This window comes from Lagopus leucura, unplaced genomic scaffold (genome assembly GCF_019238085.1).
Source record: "Lagopus leucura isolate 7727_CA_CO unplaced genomic scaffold, USGS_WTPT01 Super-Scaffold_739, whole genome shotgun sequence".
Lineage (NCBI taxonomy): Eukaryota > Metazoa > Chordata > Aves > Galliformes > Phasianidae > Lagopus > Lagopus leucura.
In genome coordinates, this window is record NW_024962255.1 from 9,871,970 (window position 1) to 9,882,480 (window position 10,511).

General features: G+C 37.6%; 1 protein-coding gene across 6 annotated transcripts in view; it reads right to left on the minus strand.

Annotated features, from left to right (window-relative positions):
• The window catches only part of CTNNA3 (catenin alpha 3), a 418,023-nt gene that overhangs the window by 378,683 nt on the left and 28,829 nt on the right, over positions 1-10,511 (minus strand). The gene's annotated exons all lie outside the window — the stretch shown is intronic.

A 10,511-nucleotide genomic window follows, 5' to 3' on the forward strand; every position in this document is an offset into this window, starting at 1 on the left:
ATGCTGCTTGTTTTTATTTTTAATGAAATCATCTACCTCTCCTTAAGGATCTGATATGAATGTTTACTACACCACTGATATAAAATTACAGAGGTGTAATGTTGTACTCGATTTCCTCACCTCATAAAATAGTAGCAAAAATAGGGAAGAATACAACAAAGACAAACAAAATCACTTAAAAGTTTGATTTTATAAGATTTTATAAATCTTTTTTTTCTCTAGGAGATGTGCTTCAGAATACGTTTTTACTCAATAAGCCTGAGAATGTCACAATGGACCATAAAGCCTAAAGACGTCACCTGAACAGGAGGCCAAACAACAAAAATATGACATCACAAATATTTAAAGTACTTCATTGCATACAACTGGCAATGTCGGAGGAAACATAGTTAAATATGGAGTACTAAGTTTTATTCCTGACAATAACCATACAATCCCCATATAAGCCAAAAAGGTGGGAGGCAGCAAACGCTGCTTCTTTAGTTTATGAGTTATGCTATTTGACAAATCACACACCTGCAACATTGCTTACTTGGGAATCTTGCTAATTCATGAAATGATACAACCAAAGTTTTATTTAAGATGAGGACAGTGAAGTACTGGAACACGCTGCCCAGAGAGGTGGCAGATATCCCAACTCTGGAGATATTCAAAATCAGCCCAGATAGGGATAGGAGCACCTAATCAAACAGCGTCCCTTCTCGTTGCAGGGGAGTGGACTTTGAGGGTCCCTTCCAACTCAAACAATTCTATGATTCTATGAAATGGCCTGCTGCACTTCCTTTACTTGTTCTGACCTTACATGCCTGGCTCAGATTTAGGGCCAGTACTGTAAATGCCAGTTTGTTATGAAAGGGAGGAAGGGAGGAAGGGAGGAAGGGAGGAAGGGAGAAAGAGAGAGAGAGAGAAAGAGAGAGAGAGAGAGAGGAAGGAAGGAAGGAAGGAAGGAAGGAAGGAAGGAAGGAAGGAAGGAAGGAAGGAAGGAAGGAAGGAAGGAAGGAAGGAAGGAAGGAAGGAAGGAAGGAAGAAAAATGGCTCTCTTCTGGTTTCTGAAACCATAAAAGTCAAACAATATTTGCCATTCTAAATGTTAATATAATTTTTCATTGTGCAGGGCAGCAAAACAGCACTAAACTATTCACTCGTAAAATCTTTATTTTCATATGGATGAATTAAGGAAGAAAATTAAATTTCTATTCTGACACAAGCAGTTCATTAAAAAAAACTTCTTATTTTAAAACATATTTCTACTTTAAGAGACTAAATTACAATAAATGTACTTCTTTAAATCAACAGGGTAAATGGTTGAAATCAATATTAGAAAAATTCTCTGAAATTCAAATTACTGAAAGCACACATTTATGAAAAAAGTTGTTGTTTACACAATATTTTATTCTAGTGGAATTTGTAGCATGTTTTTTTATAGAGTTTTATGGCCTCCTCCATCCAGGAAATATCAAATAATTTTGTTCTTATTTTAAGAAGTTTTGAAGACACGCATTTTAATGATAAAGCAGATGCTGTTTTGCATGCACATTCTCATTTCTGCCTCCAAAGCAAAAGTGAGCTATAAAATTAATTCCTCTGGATCAGGATAATCTGTGTATGCCTGAGATACAAAAAACTATTGATCAGGCAAACCATTCTACCTTATATTACTTCATTACTAAACAACCCAGAAATAATCTGCCAAGAGAAACAGAATATCCAAGGTCATTTTACTGATGTACAATTTACCCTCCAATATTAGCACTCATAAAAGGAAATTTCAGTGTCACTTCCATATTATTCTCCTATGAAGCACTGTACTTCAGTGCATTAACGCAGAACAAAAACAGTATAACAACTCAAAAGAAAACAATTTAGAAATGCTCTTTTTTTATTATTGGTTTGAAGGCAGTCTACAACAATGGAGTTCTAGGCTCTGTATAGAGCATGCAGAATTGTCATAGTCCCAATAAACAAATATATGAAAGCAAGCACCTACTAATATTCTACCTTAGTTTTCTTAAAATACTTTTCAAACCACTACACTGATATAATAGATATAATTTTGATTTTTTCCCACTTAGCTGTATTTCTAGCAACTGTGCACATCCCACATTAACCTATGAGGAAATTATCTCAAAGGTTTATAGTTATTTTATATGAAAAAATAATATACAAATACATTTTTATATGTAATAGATAAATAAATATACATTTGTATCTATAAATTATATATAAGTATATAAATAACCAACCCAGAAAAGCTTTACTTCATTTAAAGCAAGCCCTATGCATTCAAAATAAGCCTTATTGCTGAGTTCAGATAAATTCACTTTCATCACTATTTTCCCCTAGTCTGTGAAACTGACAGGTTGTTGCATATATTCTCTCCATCTCAGAAAAAAACAGATACCATTGTTGTCTAAGGCAGCCTTTCCCAGATTTAGAAATCTTATAGTTAACTCTTAATTCACCACAAAAAAAGAAGTTGATATCCTCCTTTTCCCAGGCCATTGGAAAGAGATTTAAGAGGGCAACCTACTCCCATTACTTTATCTTCTTTTGCTAAGGTACGGCATATAGGCACAATTATCTCTCGTTTTAATGATTCATGACTCTTAAAAATGTGGTGGCTGAGCAGCAAGGAGGAAGGCTGCTACATATTTACCTGCCCTGTCACCTCTAAAGGTGACATATTTGTCTGCCCCAATACACCAAATCAAGCAGACACTCTGGAAGAAAGGGAGATTATTCTTTCTCAAACCTAACAAACATGCGTTGCTCATGGAGACCCTTCTAGGATGTTGGGTAGGACAGAAAACAGTGGAAAAAAAGCAGACAAGCTGCCTGCAGCTGAAGCAAAGTTATGAAACTTCTAAGCATGAACTCCTAAGGTACCTGACCCACATCTACACCTGAGATATGATAACAAAGATGCTTTCACTACACATAAGGATGAGTCTGAAGAGTCTATTGCAGACCAGGAAGCTCTGGAGAGGGGAAGGAGAAATAAGTCTGATGGGGAATCCCTATACAATAACAACAAAAAACAAGAAATTGATTTGCTTACAAATCTTTTCATTTAAGTATGATTTGTTTTCAGATCTTTTCATTGCAGTGTGACTATAACCCAGCAGCTGTGGCTTTTTCTTGAAAATACAGCTCCGGTATTCCATTTTGTTTTCTTGTGCTCTAGTAAAACAGATTTGGGAACCTTCAGACTTGGTCATTTCAAAGAAAATCTGAAGTAGTTCCACCTGAAGTTGGCCAGTTATAGTCCCTTCAAAACCTGCTTCTGACTTGGAAGAAAAGGATGATGTTCTTTTTTCAGCAATTCCCATACTAAGACGAAAACCAGGGATGTTATGTAAACTGCATCATAGCCACTGTGGAGCCTGTTCCCTAGCAACAGTTTGCTAGTCATTAAGTGTTGCTGTTTCAAGGGAAGCCCTAGAGGTTGGAAAGCTATGAGTCATTAGGGGGTCACAAAGCAGCACAGTCAAGATAACAAGAACAGAAGGGCATTCAGCTCCCGTTTGCAAGCAAGAGAATGTTCACTTAGAGAAATGCAACTCTTCTTAAAATAATTCTTTGGGGCTGCTTTTTCTTTGTCATTTATTGCACTTTACAGACTGCAATATTATTTGTGGAGTGTCGTGATAAACACTGTAACTCTAATTACAAATAACTGTGTTCCATGTGTCACGTACTGGTCTCAGTAAGAATCCATTCCTGGTGGCTGATGAGAAAAATATGAGTATGAACCACAGAAGAATCCAAGTCCAATCTCAAACACTCCTGTTAACTTTTAACATCTCTTGCTCACACAGGCTTCTATTGCTGTAATGATCGTTCACACTCACCAAAGAAAAAAAGGAGAGAAGACTCTGATCATTTTTTATTTTAAAAACTGACTGTCTACCTCCAGAGTAGATTATTTTCTTTTTTTCTTTTTCTTTTTTTTTTAATTAAATGTTGCATGGTACCACAACAGAAAGCTATCAGAAGATGATGTGGCATGCAAGTCAAATTCTGCATTGAGTTATACAAGTGAAGTCAAATCCCTAAACCTGAAGCATATGTGAGCCTTACCTTTCTTCTCTGTCACCATACTACCCCTCTCCTGCTAAAAATATTTTTAATGCTTCCACTGCAGGGAAGGGAAGAATATGAAACACTACATCCACATAATGCCCAAGTTCTCAAGTCATTTCTTATTTGTTGTAGTCATTCTCATTTCTTTTTTCCTGACTGTAGTTAAATAACTCTAAGCAAACACTTTATGAAGATCCCACTGTCTGAGGTGTTTTTGAAAAATATAAAGACTTAAAAAGTACCCCTAAAAGCACAATAAAAAGGGGGAAAAGGCAGACAAAACACGCTGGTTCAGCATGATCTGGAATAGATAAGAGAAAAACAGACTGCCAACATATTTTAAATGAAAAGCTCGGAGCTTGTTACTGTTTTGCTGTTCTCCCTTGATCAATAAATTCAAGCAGTTCCATTAGTCTGCTAATTCACTTAATTAAATAACATTGAGCACCACTAGCCATAATGAATGAGGCTGGTAATGCAGCACAGAATCAAGTAATGTGACACATAAGGAGAGTTTTGTTTTTCACAATACAGTTTTTGTTAGAGAAGTCAAGCTGTAAACTAAGCATAGAAAATGAGATATTGAGAACTATTAGAAAAAATTCCCCTCTGAAAGAGTGGTCAGGCTCTGGAACAGGCTTCCCAGGGAGGTGGCTGAGTCTCCCTCTCAGGAGGTGCTCAAGAAATGCTTAGATGTGGTGCTACAGGACACTAGTTTAGTGGAGAATACTGGTGGTAGGTAGATGGTTGGACTAGATGATCTTGGAGGTTTTTCCCAACTTTGGCAATTCTATGATTCTACAATTTAAACTCTTGCCTATTTAAAAAAAAAATTTAGTCATTTGAAGATGAAACCATTTTCATTAGTGCGTTGTATCTTCCTTTCTCAGTCAACTCCAATTAAAATGAGCATTTGCACTGCACTATCATACTTTTGTAAGGCTGTGAATTCTACTAAAAATGATTAGAAATATAGTATGAGGGAATATGATCAGTCAGATAGTTCTAACATGCAACAGTTTTGGGCAGTGAAGATACCATAGGACTATGTAAAGAACCAAAATGATCTCCACCTTACTGGTGAAATTTCATAAAAGAATCTCATCTTCACAGTGGTTCTTTTCAGTGGTGCCCACCCAGTGCCAGGATCAGAGACAGTGAGCAAGATGTTCCATCTAAGCATCAGGAAGCACTTCTGCACTGTGTGGGTGATGGAGCACAGGCACAGGTTGCCCAGGTATGCAGCAGAGTCACCTCCTTGAAGATCTTCAAAAAGCACCTGAATGTTGTCCTGGGCAACCTGTTCTAGGTAGTATTACTGCTTGAGCAGCGGGGTTGGACCAGATGGACCCAGAAGTCCTTTCCAACCTCAACCATCCTGTATTTCTGTATGGAAAGCACAATACTCTTACAGGCTACAAACTGGAAGTACACGTGGTTCATCCTTTTTCTCAGGTACATGTAGAGTGGCGGACATGGCAGATGACAGATAACACTAGAAGAAACTGTATATGACATCTAGTCAAATTGTCACTGTTTCTTTCATATTCTTGTACAAAGACTGCAGAGAAAATAAAAGTGAAAAAACCCAGGCTACATTCTCCCAGTAGAAGTAAGCATGATATTAAATGTTTTGAATGACTGTGAGCTAATTAATCTATTGCATGAACAAGACTAAATACAGCACTCTTTGCTAAACGGGTTTAAAAATAACATAAACAGAAAATTCCCCATGAAATACTTTGTACTGGATGAAATTTAAATAATATGCTAACCAAATATTTATATGATTAAATATTAATATGATTAAATACAAGTTGAATGATTAATAATAAATTATTGGTATTAATTACTGTTATTTATAATATATTAATATTTGATGATGATGGGCTTCCTTCTTTCTCAATTTTAAAAATTAACTTTATTTTTATCACAAACTTTTTGTGATTTTATGACAATTACAGAGCACAGAGTTATGGAAATAAAAGCAATTAAATATCACACGTCTCGAATAATAACAGTGTTATTGTAACACTGTTAAATAACATTTTTCTTCACACCTTTGTGAAGAGAAAAATAAAATGGAAGGTCTATTAAAATGTTATTAAAATGTTATTAAAATTTCAAAACAACTGCTAAAGACTTTTTTTTTTTTTTTAATAAAAGTTGATTTCCTAGTCATTTGAACCTGTAGACATTGAGAATAATAGAGCTGATAAAGCAAATGTAAGGTCTACTTTCTATGCTAGGGTTACTGAATACAATCTTTTTTTATGGGATCAAGACTCCATTGAAGGGGAAAAAAAAGGAGTTCCTAAGCAAGTTCTAAGGTCCAATACTTGAAGTTAAGGCCTTTGAAAGAATGAAATTCAAATTAAAATACTTAATGAGTCTTATTTAAATCTGGCTCAGCTGGATAGAGCTCAGAATCTTATCTGAATGTGGTTCACTAGCACGTGTTGAAATAACCTCTTCTAAGTCTTCTAAATCTGCTAAATCTAATCTATTTCTAAATATTCTAAGTCAGTTTCCTGATTAGATATCAGAAAGATGCCATGACAACTAATACCACTCGTGTTGGGTTTAACAGCCAGTGCAGAGACTAAATAATCATGAAAAAAATGTATCTTCTAAAGACTAGGGTCATTTTACATAAGCATTTTGGTGTGAGTTCTGCCACACAGATTTATTCTGAGACATAAATAAGGAATTCAGTTCTCACTCCTGTATAGAATTAAAGTATGGAAGAGAAACATAACTGTGCTCCTTGCAGTGTTGGAGTTTCTCTGATGGTTCTTTGTGTTCACTATGATCTCCAGTTATTTGCTTTCATTTTCAAATGAAAATAATGGTATGAGTTTTACAGAGTTGTTTAGAAATACTGAAACTGTGGGAAAGAAAACTTCCCAATTACAATTCTCTTATGTAAAACACATTGAAAGGATTTTACAAGAGTTCTTCTAACATAATGAAAATAATTATGCAAAAATTCAACAGGTTACCAATTAAAATACAATAATTTAAGGTTTTTATTGCACAAGCACTACAAAACAGGCCACCTTCTTATAGCTGGCATATAATAACACAGACTTTTCTGCAAGTCAGTGCTTATTTTATCCTGTGCTGCACCTCCAGCAATTATCAAAGCTGAATGTTTCAAATAAAGCACTGGAACCCAAACAACATTGTTTTATTATGAAATACTGCAGTACGAAGCAACAAATCCTGTTGTGATTGGGAGCTAAATTTTTTCCCCAAACATTTTAAAGTCAATAGAACCTGATTTATTATTTTTTTAATCAGTGTGTAAGATGCTAGAATATAAAAGGAAACTTGAAGAGAATAATTCCTCTCCCTTCCCAGAAGAGGAACACAGCGACACATTTTGGGAGTCAGAAGTATGCTGGCAACATTAAAGTCACTTGAGACACTACGGTTATCAGCAAAAGAATTTGAGTAGGCAAGAAATTTTACTAACGTTGCTTAACAGAAATTGACATATTTTGCTTAATTATGAAATAGTAATACAACCATGTCAGTTTTATACGGTAAGAAGAACATGGGCATCCTTACGGTACAACGAGAAACAGAAAAAGAAGAAAAAAGATGACTGAATACAGCATTATTATAATACAGCAGCTACTCCGATAGTAAAGTCTCCTATTTCGTTATGTTGGCCCATGATATCAGAGACAGATATTGGTGGTGTGGCAGTAAAAGCTGAACCTTCCCACCAATACTCCATTACGTTTTTTTGTCATGTGACAGATGGCAACTGAGTTGCAGCCTAACAAAATAGCACCTGACGAGCATCCCTAACAGTAAGAAATCAGGGTAACGTGGCAGGAGGTTTGTAAAGATGAGCAAGGAACTTATGAATAAACTAAAAGGAAATAAAGTAGAAATGCGGAAAAAGAGGGTCTGACCACCTGGGAATAATATAGGAATGTTGTCAGGACCTGTAGAGATGCAGCAAGAATAGCTAAGGCTCTCCTGGAATTAAATCTTCCAAAGGGGATAAAGGGTAAGAAGAATTCCTACCCTTTCTTTAAGTATGTCAACAGTAAAAGGAAGACTAGGGAGAATGTAGGTCCCCTAAATGAGGTGGGCACCCTAGTAACAAAGGATGCTGAGAAGGCAGAGATGCTGAATGCCTTCCTTGCTTCAGTCTTTAATGTGAAGACTAGGCCTCAGGAAACCCTGAATAAGAGAGTCCAGGGAAAGGAAGATGAAGATGGATCTGGTCAGAGATCATCTAGCAAAAATCAACACACACAAATCCATAGGCCCCAGAGGGATGCCCTCATGTGTGCTGAGGAAGCTGGTAGAGGTTACTGCTGAACCACTCTCTATCATTGTTGAGATGTCTTGGTGGATGGAGGAGGTGCCTCAAGACTGGAAGATATCCAACATCACTCTGGTCTTCAAGATGTGCTAGAAGGAGGACCTGAGAAACTAGAGGCCAGTCAGCCTCACCTCTATCCCTGGAAAGGTGATGGAATATTCTGAATGCCATCTCCAAACAAATGGAAGGGAAGGTTATCAGGAGTGGTTGATATGGATTCACAAGGGGAAATCATACCCAACCAGCCTGATAGCTTTCTATGGTGTCATCACTGACCGGGTAGATAGGGAGAGAGTAGTGAATGTTGCATACCTTGACTTCAGCACTGTCTTCCACAACATCCTTGTTATGAAACTTAGAAATTGTAGGATAGGTGAGTGAATGGTGAGGTAGATTGAGAACTGGCTGACTAGCAGAGCTCACAGGGTTGTCATCAATGGCACAGAATCTGGTTGGAGGCCAATAACTAGTGGTGCTCTGCAGGATCAGAGCTAGCTTCCATCTTGCTCAACATCTTCATCAGCAACCTGGTTGAAGGAATGACATCCACACTCAGCAAGTCTGTTGATGATACAAACTTGGGAGGAATGACTGACGCACTGGAAGGCTTTGCTGCCATTCAACAAGACTTGGACAGGCTGGAGAGTTGGGCAGAGAAGAAACTGAAGATGTTTCACAAGAGCAAGTGTAAGTGTCTTGCACCTGGGGAGGAACAGCCACATGCATCACAGGTTAGGGGATGACCTGCTAGAGAGGAACACTACAGAGAAGGACCTGGATATTTTGGTAGACAAAAGATTGGCCATGAGCCTGCAGTGTGCACTTGTGGCCAAGAAGGTAAATGGTATCCTAAATGGGGTGCATTAAAAAGGACATGGCCAGCAGGTCAAGGGTCTACTCTGCCCTGGTGAAGTGATATTTAGAATACTGTGTCCAGTTTTGGGCTACCCACTTCAAAAAAGATGCGGATCTACTAGAAGCAGTCCAGAAGAGGGTCACAAAGACGATAAAGGGCCTGGAGCATCCACCATATGAGGAAAGGTTGAGTAACCTGGGTCTCTTCAGCCTGGTGAAAAGAAGACTGAGGGGGGATCTGATAAATGTTTATAAGGGAGGTGGGAGGCAAACGGATGAGGCCAAGTTCTTCTCAGTAGTACATAGTGATAGGAGCAATGGCCTAAAACTTGGACATAAGAAGTTCCATACAAACATGTGGAAGAACTTACTTTACAAGAAGGGTGATGGAGTACTGGAACAGGTTGCCCAGAGATGATGGAGTCTCCTTCTATGGAGATATTCGAGAGCTGTCTGGACATTTACCTGCATAACCTATTGCAAGGAACCTGCTTTATCAGGGGCTCAATGATCTTCAGATCCCTTCCAACCCCTACAATTCTGTGATTCTGTGAAGTGCATAACAAAGATAGGTCATTGAATTCCTCCAAGCAAAATAAGTTGCACCCATTGACATCCATCAGTGTTTGCTGAACACTTATGGACACCAAACAGTGGATGTGAGCACAGGATGGTAGTAGGTGGCTTGTTTCAGCAGTGGCCACAGCAATGTGAAAGACAAACCAAATTCTGGACAGCCATGCAGCTTTATGTTGCTTTTAACAAGCATTTTGTACTGTGCAATTTTTAAAGACATGTCAAAATTAGAACTTTCTAGCCTTTTCTGTTTGCAGTCTGCGAATAAATAGCTAGAGCCAGGGAGCTATCAGGGACCTTTCTAACACACCTCCCTCCCTCTCCTTGTAGCTTCTCTTTCTCAAACTAAGTTGAATACAAAGAGACCTTTACCTGCTTGGTCCCTTCCCTCCCAGAATATCCACATAAAATTCCACCTTCAAAGTTCTCTAGAGATCAACTGTCGTGCACACAAATATCAAGAAGGCTTCGTACATAAACAGGAGATAAAGAAAAAGGAACTTAAAATATAATTTTATGGATAACTATCTGCTAAGTTAGATGTAGGGCACTTTTATTTTTTTAATTTTCTACAAATCAGCACCTTCACTAGTTGCCAGGTTATTATGTGTACACACACACACACACGCACACACCAAAAAAAAAAAAAAAA